The sequence below is a fragment of the Ambystoma mexicanum genome, chromosome 4q (assembly GCF_040938575.1).
Source record: "Ambystoma mexicanum isolate Mex_15411 chromosome 4q, UKY_AmexF1_1, whole genome shotgun sequence".
Classification (NCBI taxonomy): domain Eukaryota; kingdom Metazoa; phylum Chordata; class Amphibia; order Caudata; family Ambystomatidae; genus Ambystoma; species Ambystoma mexicanum.
The window spans coordinates 725,508,256-725,524,077 of NC_090928.1; the positions used below are offsets into that span (position 1 = coordinate 725,508,256).

At 49.3% G+C, this 15,822-nt stretch overlaps 1 protein-coding gene across 3 annotated transcripts in view; it reads right to left on the bottom strand.

Moving 5' to 3' along the window:
* The window catches only part of LOC138467967 (synaptosomal-associated protein 25), a 292,224-nt gene extending 280,946 nt beyond the window's left edge, over positions 1-11,278 (bottom strand). For 2 of the 3 annotated variants that reach the window (XM_069608320.1, XM_069608319.1), the window contains exon 1: positions 10,576-10,734. The gene's annotated coding sequence lies outside the window, so the exon portion shown is untranslated. Of the gene's footprint in view, positions 1-10,575; positions 10,735-11,192 lie in introns of those variants that run through there. The other variant, XM_069608321.1, reaches the window with a different exon arrangement.
* Between the last annotated feature and the right edge of the window lie 4,544 nt (positions 11,279-15,822).

Below are 15,822 nucleotides of genomic sequence, written 5' to 3' on the forward strand. Positions count from 1 at the left end.
GCCCCTGTTCCAATCTGGCCTAAGTCTGATTTAGAAACAGGGGAAATAAAGCTTTTTAATCAGTTTTCCCTTAGTGTGTTTCACTTCTCCCACTGCTTGATGCCACTTTTAGTGGAAATTGCGTAAGTAGGCGTGTTCACTCTGCCATGTATGCATCCCCTGCTAGGAACTTCCTCGTGGGAATGTGCTCCTTATTTGGGAGCCAGGATAGCTTTGCACTCGCAATTTGTGATACTTGCAAATTGCACACTCGTTGCCTTGGAACCTTTTGGAAGCATCATGCAACGCGCAATGGACGTTCGGGCGCTGGCACAAAATTAGTCTTCAAAACATTTCATCAATAATAGGATTCCTTATTCTGTATATTGTGTAGTACACAAAATTGATGTGTGCTATTATTAACCAAATTGCAAATAATTGTCTGCCCTATCCCCGCTCCAACGTTCTCCATGTTGGCTTATTTTTCGATACGGACCATTACATCTGGGCCGCTCCAGTAATTCTTTTAACCATGGTCAGAACTAGCCAAAATATAAAGCCTGAGGTTGCGGATCGATTGCAGCCTAAAGGCACATTTGAATTGTTTTCGTTCTGTGTGCCCTAAATCCAGCTGCCATGATATGAATCATGCTGAAAACACCAGAGCCTCGAGTGCATCCATTTCAGGCCCCACGATTTGATTGGCCAAATGTCTCCAAGGGCTGGAGAGAAAAATCCATCAAGCGAATGCATGCAGACGCGGAACGTTTCCATCCCTTTATCGAATAAAAAAGCTCAGAATCACAAGTGACGGATTCCACTTTAATCAATTGAATTGATCGTTAAACAGGTCTGATTGGGATTTGCTGAAACACTGCATGTCCTGTAGTTAGTCTGGGAGGAGGGGGCGGCACAAAGCCTTTTGCAAACGAGTGTGACTCCTGCCACTGATGTAACCACTAGCAATATCCTGCACACAGTGTGTGACTCCTGCCTCTGATGTATGCAATGGCAGCATTGTGCACACCGTGTGCGACACCAACATCTGATGTATGCACTAGCAGCCTCCTGTGTAATTTGTATGACCCATGTCACTGATATAAGCACTGCCAGCATCGTGCAGACTGTGTGTGACTCCTGCCTGTCATGCATGCACTGGCAGCATCATGCACGCTCTGCGTGACTCCTGCCTCTGATGTATACATCCTGCAAACTTTGCGTGACTCCTGCCTCTGATGTATGCATTGGCAGCATTGTGCGCACCGTGTGCGACACCTACATCTGATGTATGCACTAGCAGCATCCTGTGTAATTTGTATGACCCATGTCACTGATATAAGCACTGCCAGCATCGTGCACACTGTGCCTGACTCCTGCCTGGCATGCACGCACTGGCAGCATCATGCACGCTGTGTGTGACTCCTGCCTCTGCAGTACACAATGGCAGCATCATGCATAATGTGTGTGGCTCCTATCACTGATGTAAGCACTGGCAGCATCATGCACACTCTGTGGGAGTACTGCCTCTGATGTGGCAGCATCATGCGAGCTCTGCGTGCCTCTTACCTCTGATGTATGCACCGGTTGCATCATGAACAATGTGCATAACTCCTACATCTGATGTAAGCACTGGTAGCATCGTGCACACTGTGTGTGACTCCTGCCTGCCATGCATGCACTGGCAGCATCATGCACGCTGTGTGTGACTCCTGCCTCTGATGTATGCACTGGCGGCATCCTGAACACTGTGCGTAACTCCTACATCTGATGTAAGCACTGGTAGCATCGTGCACACTGTGTGTGACTCCTGCCTGCCATGCATGCACTGGCAGCATCATGCACGCTGTGTGTGACTCCTGCCTCTGATGTAAGCACTGGAAGCATCGTGCACACTGTGTGTGACTCCTGCCTGCCATGCATGCACTGGCAGCATCATGCACGCTGTATGTGACTCCTGCCTCTGATGTATGCACTGGCGGCATCCTGAACACTGTGCGTAACTCCTACATCTGATGTAAGCACTGGTAGCATCGTGCACACTGTGTGTGACTCCTGCCTGCCATGCATGCACTGGCAGCATCATGCACGCTGTATGTGACTCCTGCCTCTGATGTATGCACTGGCGGCATCCTGAACACTGTGCGTAACTCCTACATCTGATGTAAGCACTGGTAGCATCGTGCACACTGTGTGTGACTCCTGCCTGCCATGCATGCACTGGCAGCATCATGCACGCTGTGTGTGACTCCTGCCTCTGATGTATGCACTGGCGGCATCCTGAACACTGTGCGTAACTCCTACATCTGATGTAAGCACTGGTAGCATCGTGCACACTGTGTGTGACTCCTGCCTGCCATGCATGCACTGGCAGCATCATGCACGCTGTGTGTGACTCCTGCCTCTGATGTAAGCACTGGAAGCATCGTGCACACTGTGTGTAACTCCTGCCTGCCATGCATGCACTGGCAGCATCATGCACGCTGTATGTGACTCCTGCCTCTGATGTATGCACTGGCGGCGTCCTGAACACTGTGCGTAACTCCTACATCTGATATAAGCACTGGTAGCATCGTGCACACTGTGTGTGACTCCTGCCTGCCATGCATGCACTGGCAGCATCATGCACGCTGTGTGTGACTCCTGCCTCTGCAGTACACAATGGCAGCATCATGCATAATGTGTGTGGCTCCTATCACTGATGTAAGCACTGGCAGCATCATGCACACTCTGTGGGAGTACTGCCTCTGATGTGGCAGCATCATGCGAGCTCTGCGTGCCTCTTACCTCTGATGTATGCACCGGTGGCATCATGAACAATGTGCATAACTCCTACATCTGATGTAAGCACTGGTAGCATCGTGCACACTGTGTGTGACTCCTGCCTGCCATGCATGCACTGGCAGCATCATGCACGCTGTATGTGACTCCTGCCTCTGATGTATGCACTGGCGGCATCCTGAACACTGTGCGTAACTCCTACATCTGATGTAAGCACTGGTAGCATCGTGCACACTGTGTGTGACTCCTGCCTGCCATGCATGCACTGGCAGCATCATGCACGCTGTATGTGACTCCTGCCTCTGATGTATGCACTGGCGGCATCCTGAACACTGTGCGTAACTCCTACATCTGATATAAGCACTGGTAGCATCGTGCACACTGTGTGTGACTCCTGCCTGCCATGCATGCACTGGCAGCATCATGCACGCTGTGTGTGACTCCTGCCTCTGATGTATGCACTGGTGGCATCCTGAACACTGTGCGTAACTCCTACATTTGATGTAAGCACTGGTAGCATCAGGTACTGCATGCATGACACGTGCCTATGGTGTAGGCACTGGCAGCATCATGCACACTGAGTGTGATTCCAGCATCTGATGTACGTACTGGGAGTTTCATACACATTGTGTGACTCCTGCCTCTGATGTAACCTCTGTAATGGCTTGGCAGGTGAACAGGTGAAAAACGATGTAATGGAGCTTTGCCAAGAGCAATTTCCAGAGGTTTAAGATTAATTATAAACCTTCCAGCCATGACCTCTTTGTTTTGCTTTGTCGCCAAGAGTGGGACAGTATGCCCAGTCGTGGGACCTGTGCATTCTGGGTCTGGAGACCCAAGCAACACCTCACTGATGACACCCAATGAGGCCGAAACATGTCTGGGTTGGTTGTGGTCCTGTGTAAAAGGGAGGTGACATAGCATTCCTTTTAGGGATGGGAAAAAGCCTGATTTGCACATGGTCTTTCTCCTTTCTGTATCAGCGTGGCATGCAAATAACTATGGTCTAGAGGGTTTCCCGGAGCAATTTCCAGATGTTTAAGTTTCATTCTAAACCTTACAGCCATCAGCTCTTTGTTTTGCTCAGATGTGTCAGCATTATGCACACTTTGCCTAGTCACAACCCTTGATTTATAAACTAGGTTCATCGTGCATACTTGTGTGACTCCTGCAACTGATGTGTTCACTGAGAGCCTTGTGCACACTGTGTGTGACTCCTGCACCTTATGCCAGGGGCGCAGAGTATGCGGGTGCTCCGGGGCCTGGGCACCCCCCGGCAGAATGAAGTCGGGGCTGAGCCCTCCCCCAGCCGGAGAGAAGAGACGCAGTATGAATGGCCCTTTGTTCCATCCATACTGTGTCTCTCTCTGGCAGCCCGGGTAAAAGCTTGGTAAAAAACGATGTTTAAAAATTGAGGGACGGATGAAAGCAAGAGGCTTTTGCTTTGCTTCTATCCCTCAATTTCTAAAAATCGTTTTGGTTTGGGTATGCTTCTACATCTGTGCACCCGGGTGCACGGATGTAGAGGCACACCCAACCCAAAGCGATTTTTTGAAATGGAGGCACAGATGCAAAGCAAGTCTGTCTCTCAATTTCTAAAAATCGTTTTGGGTTGGGTGTATTTGTACATTTGTGCAACCCTCTTGGAAGGAGGGGTGCACAGATGTAGAGGTACACCCAACCCAAAACGATACAACAGTATTTGTACATCTGTTCAACCCTCTTGGAAAGAGGGGTGCATGGATGTAGAGGTACACCTAACCCAAAATGATTTTTAGAAATGGAGGCACAGATGCAAAGCAAGTATGTCCCTCAATTTCTAAAAATCGTTTTGGGTCGGGTGTATTTGTACATCTGTTCAACCCTCTTGGAAAGAGGGGTGCATGGATGTAGAGGTACACCCAACCCAAAATGATTTTTAGAAATGGAGGCACAGATCCAAAGCAAGTCTGTCCCTCAATTTCTAAAAATCGTTTTGGGTCGGGTGTATTTGTACATTTGTGCAACCCTCTTGGAAGGAGGGGTGCACGGATGTAGAGGTACACCCAACCCAAAACGATTTTTTGAAATGGAGGCACAGATGCAAAGCAAGTCTGTCCCTGTCTGTCATTTTGGGTCGGGTGTATTTGTACATCTGTGCACCCTCTTGGCAAGACGGGTGCACAGATGTAGAGGTACACCCAACCCAAAACGATTTTTTGAAATGGAGGCACAGATGCAAAGCAAGTCTGTCCCTCAATTTCTAAAAATCGTTTTGGGTCGGGTGTATTTGTACATTTGTGCAACCCTCTTGGAAGGATGGGTGCACAGATGTAGAGGTACACCCAACCCAAAACGATTTTTTGAAATGGAGGCACAGATGCAAAGCAAGTCTGTCCCTGTCTGTCATTTTGGGTCGGGTGTATTTGTACATCTGTGCACCCTCTTGGCAAGACGGGTGCACAGATGTAGAGGTACACCCAACCCAAAACGATTTTTTGAAATGGAGGCACAGATGCAAAGCAAGTCTGTCCCTCAATTTCTAAAAATCGTTTTGGGTCGGGTGTATTTGTACATTTGTGCAACCCTCTTGGAAGGATGGGTGCACAGATGTAGAGGTACACCCAACCCAAAACGATTTTTTGAAATGGAGGCACAGATGCAAAGCAAATCTGTCCCTCAATTTCTAAAAATCTTTTTGGGTTGGGTGTATTTGTACACGATTTTTAGAAATGGAGGCACAGATGCAAAGCAAGTCTGTCCCTCAATTTCTAAAAATCGTTTTGGGTTGGATGTATTTGTACATCTGTGCACCCCTTTTGACAACAGGGCTTCTATAATTGTATTTTTTGAGGCAATGCTAGTTCATCTTAGTGGGGCTGCTATACTTTTGATGGGACAACATCAGCACTTCTCAGTTGAGTTGCTACACTCTTATTGACAAGGCCTCAGCACTTCTCTGCAGATTTATGTATTTTAATTTCAATTGGTTATTTATAATGCACGCAATACCCAAAGGTTTCTAAGCGCGGACCGAGGGATCGAACCTGTGTTGCACGGACAGAGGGATCGAACCTGTGTTGCTCCATGTCATCTTGCTTCCAAGGCGAGTACGTTGCCCCTGAGCTATCCTCCCGAGACTCTGAAGTCTCTACTGGACAGCTTCACTTTTAATGGCACTTCTCAATAGGACTGCTATACTTCAATAGGAAATTACCAACACTACCCTGCAGAGAATTGCATACTCTTGATGCCACCGAAGCAGCACTTCCACCCACCACAGCTGCTTTATTTTTAATGGCACAGTGTGTGTACTTCTCAGCCACTCTGCTTTACATTTAAATAGACCAAATTGTCATTTCTCAGCAGGACTGCAACACTATACCATTGTGTTCTGTATGTTGAGAGCTTCTTCGCCACCAATGTGGGTTCATGGCACTCTCCCAGTGTCTAAATAGTATATCTGGCTACATTCAATTGGCAACAGGCATGTCCCGAGCTGCCTGCTGTACATAAGCTGCCACTCAGGATGTTGGAAGCTGTGATGGGACAAGGGATAGAAGGCTCGAGCCTTTAGGATAGCAGAATCAGCAGGGTCTTAAAAACTGCTCACTCATTCTGAAGTGAGGAGCCACGGGGCAAAATGAGGTTGATCCCACATACAGGGTGTTGTTACCCCTTTATCTCTCCTGAATGAAAGAATTAGCTCTCTCAGTCACAAGTTATCACCCCTGCACACACAATGAATGAATACAGTATGGATCTATAGATCGAGAAAACTGGAGTGAGAATTCAGTGTTTTAACAGAAGTATAATTTTCTTCCCAGATGGGAGACTGTCTCTATTAATATACATGGGGTCACTGAGATGACCAAGAGTGAAACTGTACGTTCAGTTGTGAGATTACCAGAAATGGGTATACTATGCTCCAAGGAGTGAGGTGCCCACTCAATATATTACACTGTTTAAAGGTGTGAGACCCATCCTGAATGCTTGCCCAAAGAGCCTTGTCCAGAGTTTCACACTGAAGAAGTGAGCATGTGATCCGGGGTCTGCAGCCCACACACAACACGCATGGGATTCCCATGCACCCACTTGCGAGATTTGCACCAAATTAGTGAGATTGTGCTCCAAGGAGGCACACACACAGTATTTGCTCTGAGGTTTGACACACTGACAGAATGGGATAGCATTTCGTTCTCCCATCCTAGTTGTGTTGCTCTGCCTTTTGAGGGCTACTACAACCTGGATGATTATAGAGGGGTGGAGTAGGGGCAGTGATGGCCTACTGGAATGCAACTGGGAGGTTTAAACCTCCTTCTTACTTGACTTTAGTATATGCAGTACATGCTAGCCAATGTTTTCCCCCCACCCATACCAAGTTGGCGACTACGTGCAAATGCGGTGATATGGTGCTATCACTTCCTATATTTGGGCACACCCCCCCCCCTGGGAAATTCATAAGTCAGCTCCCCTGCCTTATGTTATGCACTGGGTGCATCGGGCACACTGGGTGGCTCTTTATTATGCGCTGGGTGAATGATTTATATCTGTGCGAGTTCTGCTATCAAAGCATGGCGTGGGTGTGTCGTGTACACTTAAGTGCTACTTCTGCATTGGTGTGTACACTGGGTGCATCAAAGGTACGTGGGCTGCTGCATCTGATGCTTGTGACTTCTGCATCCGAGGTATATACTCAGTGCATCATGTACAACGTGTGTGTTGTGTGCAAATAGTGCGTCTTTCTCGCATGCATCATGCACAATGTGTGCGAAGTAATCGTGGTCTGTACGTGCGTGCGCGCGCGTGGGTGTGTGCGCGCGCACACCCTGCACTGGCTTCAGCACTACCAAGCCATACGGTGCTTGTGCAAGTCAGACTTGAGGATGTAGGATGTTTAGCATAGCCATGACAGTGCCCGTGTAGGGGAATCCAGCAGAAGATGGCTTGTTGGTGAAATATTTAACCCTAGTGTTGAGGAGCGCCTATTTCCCCCTCGCCCCATCCATGAATCACCGCGGAACCCCTCCCCCACACTCTCCAGCTGCTGTGAACAAAAAACAGCAGCAATTACGGATGCCCAGGCACGTAAACCTGGCGGTCCCAATGGCCTTCCTCTGACGCAACTAGGCAGGCGGCTGAAAGGCTATTCGCCATCGCAGGTTTAATTTAATCAAAAAAAAGGATATGGGGAACACCGCAATTCATATTAATATGTACACCTTGTTCGCATGCAGTGCACATAACTAACATCTCGAAAACCCTTAGAGATGGGGTGTAGCTCTTTGAAAAGGATCTGTCACCCCCCTCACGCGGCCTTTGTGTCTTGGCCTGCCTCCCATTGGTGCCTTTGCGGCGGTTGGCGATTCCCCATATCTGAGCACCTTTCCTCCATCTTACATCGGTTCCATTGAAAGGCAACACACCTATTCTGCGATCCCGGCTTGGTTTAACCACGTCGCGCTCGTACACCCACGAGAGGGCTCGGTGGGCCGTGGCAACGGCACGTCTCGCGTGAAAACGAACAAGCAAAGCCAGCTCCTGATAGAAGAACGAGATGGGTTGTCCCTCTCCCTAAGGAAAAAGGGGTGGTTCCGTGCCCGCCACACCTTGTCAGGCTTCCCGGGATGGTTGCAAATGCTTTCTTCCAGCGCTTCCCGGTTATACTACTGGAAATGCTCGATCCAGGAGAGGGAGGTTGGCCAATAAAAAATGGATGCAAAGGCAGGGGCGTTGGGTGGCTGGAGCCTCTGTCAATCAAGCGGGCAAGGAGGAAGCACGTCTTACAGCAAACAGCGTCATCAATCAAGTGGCCAGCGGTGCGTGCATTTGCCATTTGCTGACCATACACGTTCTTTTCATGGAAAGTGGTCGGCTGAAACCAGCAGAACCTTATTAATATGAAAATGCAAATCGTCGATGCCAGATGTTATAAAAATACGTTGTTGGGCACGTGAGAACACGGCCCGGCGTCCGCACATGCTGACTGATTACTGGGGAGGTGCAGACGTGCCGGGCCTGTCTTTTTCCTGTCTGAGGATATGACCAATCCCGGATCAGCAGCGGTGCTGCAGATGTCCGCGTGAACGTCCAATGAACAGTTAGTCTGAATTAACTATCCGCATTAAGCCAGCTCTGATAAGGTAAAATATATTCACTGAGCAGGAAGGCGCGCACTCAGGAGCAGGAAGTCAGCGCCCCTGGGTTGTCTCTGCTTAGAACGCAGCGTGACGCCCCTAGAAATAGCACCGCAGAGGCAATCAGTGCCGGCGTCTGCCATCTGAACCCTCGCTCTGTATAATTAATGTACACGAGGGAAACCCCCGGGACCGCGGAGCAGTCACGACTCACGTGTCACCCATGCAACTGTTATTTACAGCGCAATGAAAGGGCAACATCTGCGGGAGCAAGCGCTGTGAAAATCACGACAGAGTATTCGAATGATAAATGGGCATGTCTGGTCTGTGAAAATAGAGCTTCGACAATATTGCCGCGTTTGCAAAAATGCCTTGCATTTTACGGAAGGTGTTCTACCCGTCGTATCCCTGCTGAATACCTCAGACTTGGATGTCGGAGAGTCCCACTGTGCTAGAACCGTGTCCTGCAGATGGCGAGGGTGGCGGGGTGGCGCTGCACCGCGAGTCTGTCTGGGTGGTGGTGTGCCGCAGGGCTGCAGCACTCTCTGCAGCACTGTGGCAGCTCTGCAGCATTGGCTCGGCGCTGTCCAAGGTGCTGAATCACCGTATGCGACACTCGTGCAGGGCACGCTCCCATAGCCCGAATTCGACGGGTGTGCACTGTACAACGTCTGACGCCATCCACAGGGCGAAATATACGCAGAGTGCAGCGCAGAGGCGCTTAACCCACTAAACATGGCAATGCCGAGCCCATCCGGGATAGTCACTTTACAGCACTGTACTGTCTGAGTCGCAGAGCCTACCTACAGCGCAATTTACCAGAAATGCAAGCAAACATTTGACCTAGTTGCAACACAACCAGTGGCAGAAAACTGGCTCAAAATGCTACTGGGTGCTGTCGGCAGAGCTGACCCCGGCCCACTACTACCTGCAAGGCATGGTCAGGCACACGGGGCGCCAAGGAGCGCTCTCCGCGGTGCTCAACATTGCTCGTAGGGCGCCCATCCATAAGCGTTACCTATGTGCATAGAGAACCAAAGGGCGCTGTCCGCGGTCCTGAACCTGGCGCTATCCACATGTGCGCACCGCTCTCCAAAGCGTAGATGCCACCAAACGCTATCATTAACGCAGCTCTCCATGCTGGGCCCATGGGTGTGGATGCAGTACGATCTCTGGACTAAACAGAAGAGTGCACTTAAGCTATGCCGCCGATCTCTGCCCGTTACATAGAAGTGGCCGCACAGGGTGCCACGGAGCCCTCTCCGCAGTGCCGAAGGCGCCTCGACGCCTTGTCGGTCTCACGCAGCAAACAGGTGCAGATGTGAAAGCAGCAATCTCGGCACTTCTAGCCGACACACGCCTTCTTTTTGCGCTATCCAGGGTGGGTGTTGCCTCCGACCCCAGCAGGGGCTGATGTCCGACACACACAAGCACCGCATTGAGCAACCCCAGCAGAGCAATGAGCTTCATCACTACCGCTTGCTGCCGGCCCTCAAAGAGCGCCGGAAATGCTAACAAAGCTACTCTTTACCGCCCTGCGGTAATTTAGAGGCATTTAGGAAATGTTTGGTAACACAAAATGGAAGAGTGCGTGTCCCCTCCCTCACAAAACCCTTAGTCCTGATGTCGAGGAAGCAGATGTCAGCCCGCGGCATGAAAAAAAGGCAGCCCTTCTGTTCACAAGCGATCAGGATTAGCTTACCTGGAAGTACGGCAGAATCAAGGTGTCAATCGGGGGAGGCGGCAAGGCGCCTGGGACTGCGCTCGGCTGTGGCGAGGCAAGTGGCACTCTTCCCCACCTCCACCTCTTTCAGTCTTCCTCTCTGGAATGGCGCTCTGCCCTCATCAAAGGGAAGAAAAAGGGGAGGGGGCATCACGAGGGAGGGGGCGGGGGCGGCAGCGGTAGCGTAGGCTGGAGAGCTTGACTCGTCATCACTCACCGCTGCTGCTACTGCACTCGACCGCAGTCCTTTGCATTTTCTTCTATTTTGTGCTGAAAGAAATCTAGGTGGCTGCAACGCATTATGGCAATGGTGCAGTGTTACATGCAAGAGAGGTCTCCCCTTTATAATGCGGTAGACAGATTCCGCCAAACCGTGTAATAGAGGGGGATACCCCTCTCGAGTCTGTGCTCCATGTATGGCGCTATGCACGCCGTGGACTTCTGTCACAGAACAGCGCCATCCCTCCATTTCAATATTGTTTCATTGACCTTCTTTCTCGCTCGCTCTCAGTTTTAACCCATTTCTCCCAATCTCTCCACTACATTTCCCTCTACAGTTTTCGCTCTAAACCTCGCTCTCAATATTTCCCACTTACCCTTTCTCAGTCTTTCGCTCCATCCCTTTCACCCCCTCTTCCAGTCTCACTCTCTCAATCTCGCTCTGCCCCAGAGCCGGCCTTAGGGGCGGACCAGGCGTTTCCCCGATACGTCGCACCCCCACAGGGCGCCATTAGCGTAGTGGCAGAAGGCACGGCAGGCACCCCTATGTTATTAAATGCATCCACAGTGGCAGAGCACATTTAATAACAATAGGCTGCTGATGCACCCTATTTACATCATTACCTCCTGGTAAAAAATAATTAAAAAGTGGCACATTCTGGCCCCGCCTCCCCTCCGCCCCTTCCCCTGTTGACCAGGGGCGCGTGGGGGCTGGGGGCGCCAATTCACCCAGGGCGCTGCTGCCCATGAGGCTGGCCCTGCTCTCCCTATATTTGTTAATTTCATCCTCTCTCTGTCTCTAAATCACTGTGTGCCTCTCTTTCTCTATTTCGGCTTCCCCGTTGTTCTCCATGTTGCTCTTGCTCTCTGTCTGTAGTTTCCTCCCTTTCTGAATCTCCCTGTATGTCTCTGTCACTCCCTGTTTCACTTACTGTGTGCCTCTCAGTCGACACATCCCACATCTGCCCTTCAGTGGGTTCATCCCATCCAGCCATCCATCTGTCAATGTTTCTGCCCGTCCATCCATCTGTCTGTTCTACTCGCCCACCCACCCATCCAACCTCCACATACCGATCATTCCCTTCCTACATCTAGATGGTTCTCTCTGTTAATCAATATCTCTTTTTAAGTCAGAAGCAGTGTATATGGTGGCTAGTCTGAAGTAGGCTATCCAAGAGTCGGCGTGTGGAAGAACTCCACCTGCAATGATGTTGTGAGGAATTTCGAACATCCGCATGGTGGGTGTGCGCTTGCCTGGGCTTTTTTGAGATATTTTACGAAATGGAATGATGGTAGACTGACCTCAGGAAAATGTGTGGGGCTAATACACACACATTGTCTCATGCTCACACTACGACAAACACATACCCGTGCCTACAGGCGCAGTCTGCCCCTGCCATATTTAGTTGGAATGTGATAGCCAGGAGTGCACAATGTCATCTCCATGAAGGAGGAGGACCCACCTTCCCCCTGCCTTGGTCAGCCTGATTAACTGACAAAGGTTCCATGGAACTGCCCTGCTCTTTTGTTAGGCCCTGCAGCTGGTGGCAGCGATTAAAATACCAATAGAGGCTACTTCAAACAGGTCTACATGGACCTGGCTTCACAGGTTAACAAAGGAGACAGGAAACCCAACAACCTTTCATATGTAACTCTGTCAGCCTTAAGCCAGCTTCCGCCCTCAGTATCAATGACAGCAAACTGTCATCTCTGGGCCTGTTGTTTACAGTAGGCCACCCCGCTGGGGGTACCCCATTCATAAGGTACGAGAATGTGGTTTGCAGGAGCCAGAGAGTCTGGTCTTGCCATAACTTTAATGGAGACCTGCCGCTTTAACAGGGTCCACACCGGGAGGACCATTAACCAGAGCGACTCTTTGAACACACCAGGCAGGAACATGGGTGGGACTTAGTATAACAAGGGAGTGAGCACAGATCTCTTTCTATTGAGAGAAGTGTTCAGCCATGTGGTTTGGAGGAGCCAGAGAGTCTGGTCTTGCCGCAGCTTCAAGACAGACCTGCCGCTTTAACAGGGACCACGCAGGGAGGACCATTAACCAGAGAGACTCTTTGAACACAACATCCAGGAAGATGGTTGGGACTTAGTAGCACAAGGGAATGAGCCCAGAACTCTTTCTGTTGAGAGAAGGGTTTAGCCATTTAGTTCTGGGGCACACCTTGTTCATGTTTTCACCCCTTTACCTTTCCTGTTGCAAAGCACTCTGGTTATGAACTCATGCATACAGGAAATTGTTGTCAGGGACTCCAGTATTGTTTCATTAAGGTAGGCTTAGCCTACACCAATCACTGTGGCACACTTGGCTTTAAAAGAGGGGCAAGCCCCTCTTTTGACAGATCATCTGAAAACTTCACTTTAAGTAACAAAGAAGAACTCAACCTTGGACCCTGCCTGAAGGTACACTATGCCTTACATCTTCCACCAGTGAAGGAACACCGAGGTATCCAAAGAGGCAAGCAAAATCCCCCACCAAAACCTCTCCCTGGGAGCAGAGTGAGAAGTAGAACTCAGAGAACCCCCCCCAGCTGCTCCAGAACCAGTACCCAGCTGGCACACAGCGTGCCCTGCTAGTCTCTGCAGCAAGCTTCCTGGACAGGAAGTGCCAGATCGTCTCTGAACCTACAACCAAGGACAAGGCATCTGCCTGCAACACACTCCTCATCTTGGGCAATCCGTCTTATTACACATGCCCACTGAAGAAGATGGGAAAAGTGTCTCGATAAGCACCTACCATCATCCACCTTAAAGGACATTTTGAGCCAGTCGAGTTCCTCGATCCGCAACCAATGGCAACACTGAATGTTGTCAAGCCGCCGTTGCTTAAAGACATCCGAGACGACTCGACCAGTGCTTCAGAACCACCGATAAGCATTGAGACAATGATTCCTGACCCGGAGCCACCATGTAGGCCAGCCTGCAGCCATTCACCCAGCTTTCACTCGCCAAACTGTCATGCCACCTGATAACCGCAGTGCAGGGTCGGACTGGGACAAGAAATGGACCCGGTCACCCAAAAAAAAGTGGCCCACCCCTCGCCTCAAATAAGTGGGCCACCCGTCGCCTCACGACCCTGGACCTCTGATGACATCACCGGAAGTGATGTGATTTGACCCCACCCCAAAGTGACATCCCAGGAAGCGATGAAACACGACCTTTCACCCCTTGACAAAACAGGAAGTGGCATCAAATAGCATTGTCCCTAAGTACACTATGAAAAATATGGTTATGATTTCACTAATGTGATATACATTTCATGCAAGAATGGATCACTGTATGTATCATTAATATATGTGGGTATGGATCCATACTGTCAAATTACTGTGAATGCAAGCAGGCATCCAAGGCCAAATGATAATATGTTATTGTATAGCACTTAAGCGTTAGCACTGTTTTTATAGAACGAATATGCATACAACATCACCCAACTTGTGTTGGTACTCATTTATCAACCTAAGAAGGATGGAAGGCTTTTTGAAAAAAAAAATGTGAAAAACAAAAATTCTATTTCTTTTTTTCCCACCGGCACAGGCGTGCCCAGAAACCGGCCCCCACTCTCCAGGGACGATTTCGGCCCGACCGGGGGCCCAATCCTGCCCTGCCGCAGTGACTCCCATCTCGAAATCTGTCACAGAAGCCTGCTAACCACCCTGAAGCCGACTTGACCCTGTCGAGCACCAAGAACATCTACAGCACAAAGTATGTTGTTGTTCTGTCCCCCTGGTCCTTCCCAGAAGGCCACTGGAGATATTTTAAGACCAATTGCTCCCTTTGTGCTAAGAAGCCAAGAAACCTTAACAAACTATGGTGGTTAATAACCATACAGACTACCCTCCTGTCAGTATCCAGAGTACATCGCTTTTCTTCTTTGAAACTGTCTGTCCTCTGCATTCCTTTACAGGTTGAGTTGTATTTCGTAGTGTTGCTAGACTGGCTGTTGTGATTAATAAAGTAGATCTTTTTTAGTACAACTTTGACTGGACACTCCTTTTATCATTGGGTAATATTTGTATTTTCGCTGTCTTGCAACTAACCAACGATCAACAACCTTTCGTAGATAAGCCTGCTGTACCACCCACATTTCCAACATTGGGCAAGGAAGATTATAACTTGCTTGTTATTCCAATCTGTTTGAATCCCTTCTGGTGTATTAGAGGTGTGGGGCTGATTGATGGTTTAGAAACCAATATTCACCCCTGGATCACTGGTACCCCAGATGTTGATTCATCACAGATGTACTATCGTGAGATTTCTTTTTTTGTGCTGCAAATTGAAGGTGATTTGTCTGCATGAGCGTGAGCTCTAAGGCCGACACACATTCACCATATAAGCTATGGGTAAAAAGTGGTGTTAGTGGTTACACCTGAGCTCACCGCTACGATTTTGGTCTGAAACTGTAAACAGTCAAGTGGATCCTGTTCCTTAGGGAATGATCATGAATGTTGAGGTCATTAGAAGGCATGGACACTTTGTTCACCTTGACGTTGGCCATGTATGGCGCTAAGAAAGCCAGATATTGCTGAACAGAGAATAATTGTTTTCATATTTCTGGTTCTCTGAGCATGCTTTCTCTGCCATGAAGTAACTCCAGTTGGAGATGGGGCCCCTAGAAACTGTGGTACGAAGGTAGAGACTTTCTAAGGCATTGATCCTTATTTGATTCTAGTAAACAGCTTAAAAGGCACCAATACGCTGATAGTATTTTGCCATAAATAGAGTGTGAATTCACCACTCTGTTGATTCTAATTAGAGTTGTTGACAGCTCAAAGTCCTCTTCCGCAAGGGTGTAGACATCGATAAGTGGAATGAGTGAGAGCTTTCCATTACCTTCAACGGTGAACCTAAGAGCCACAAGCTGGATGATCCTAAGCTTGCCTGCATTAAGTACCCTTTGACGTGGACATCTAAGAACACAGAGTAGAGATGGTTTGACTAAAGGTGGTTGGTCATGCTTGCCCTTGAGTGGGAAGTGCAGTAGAGATCTGAAGCTCA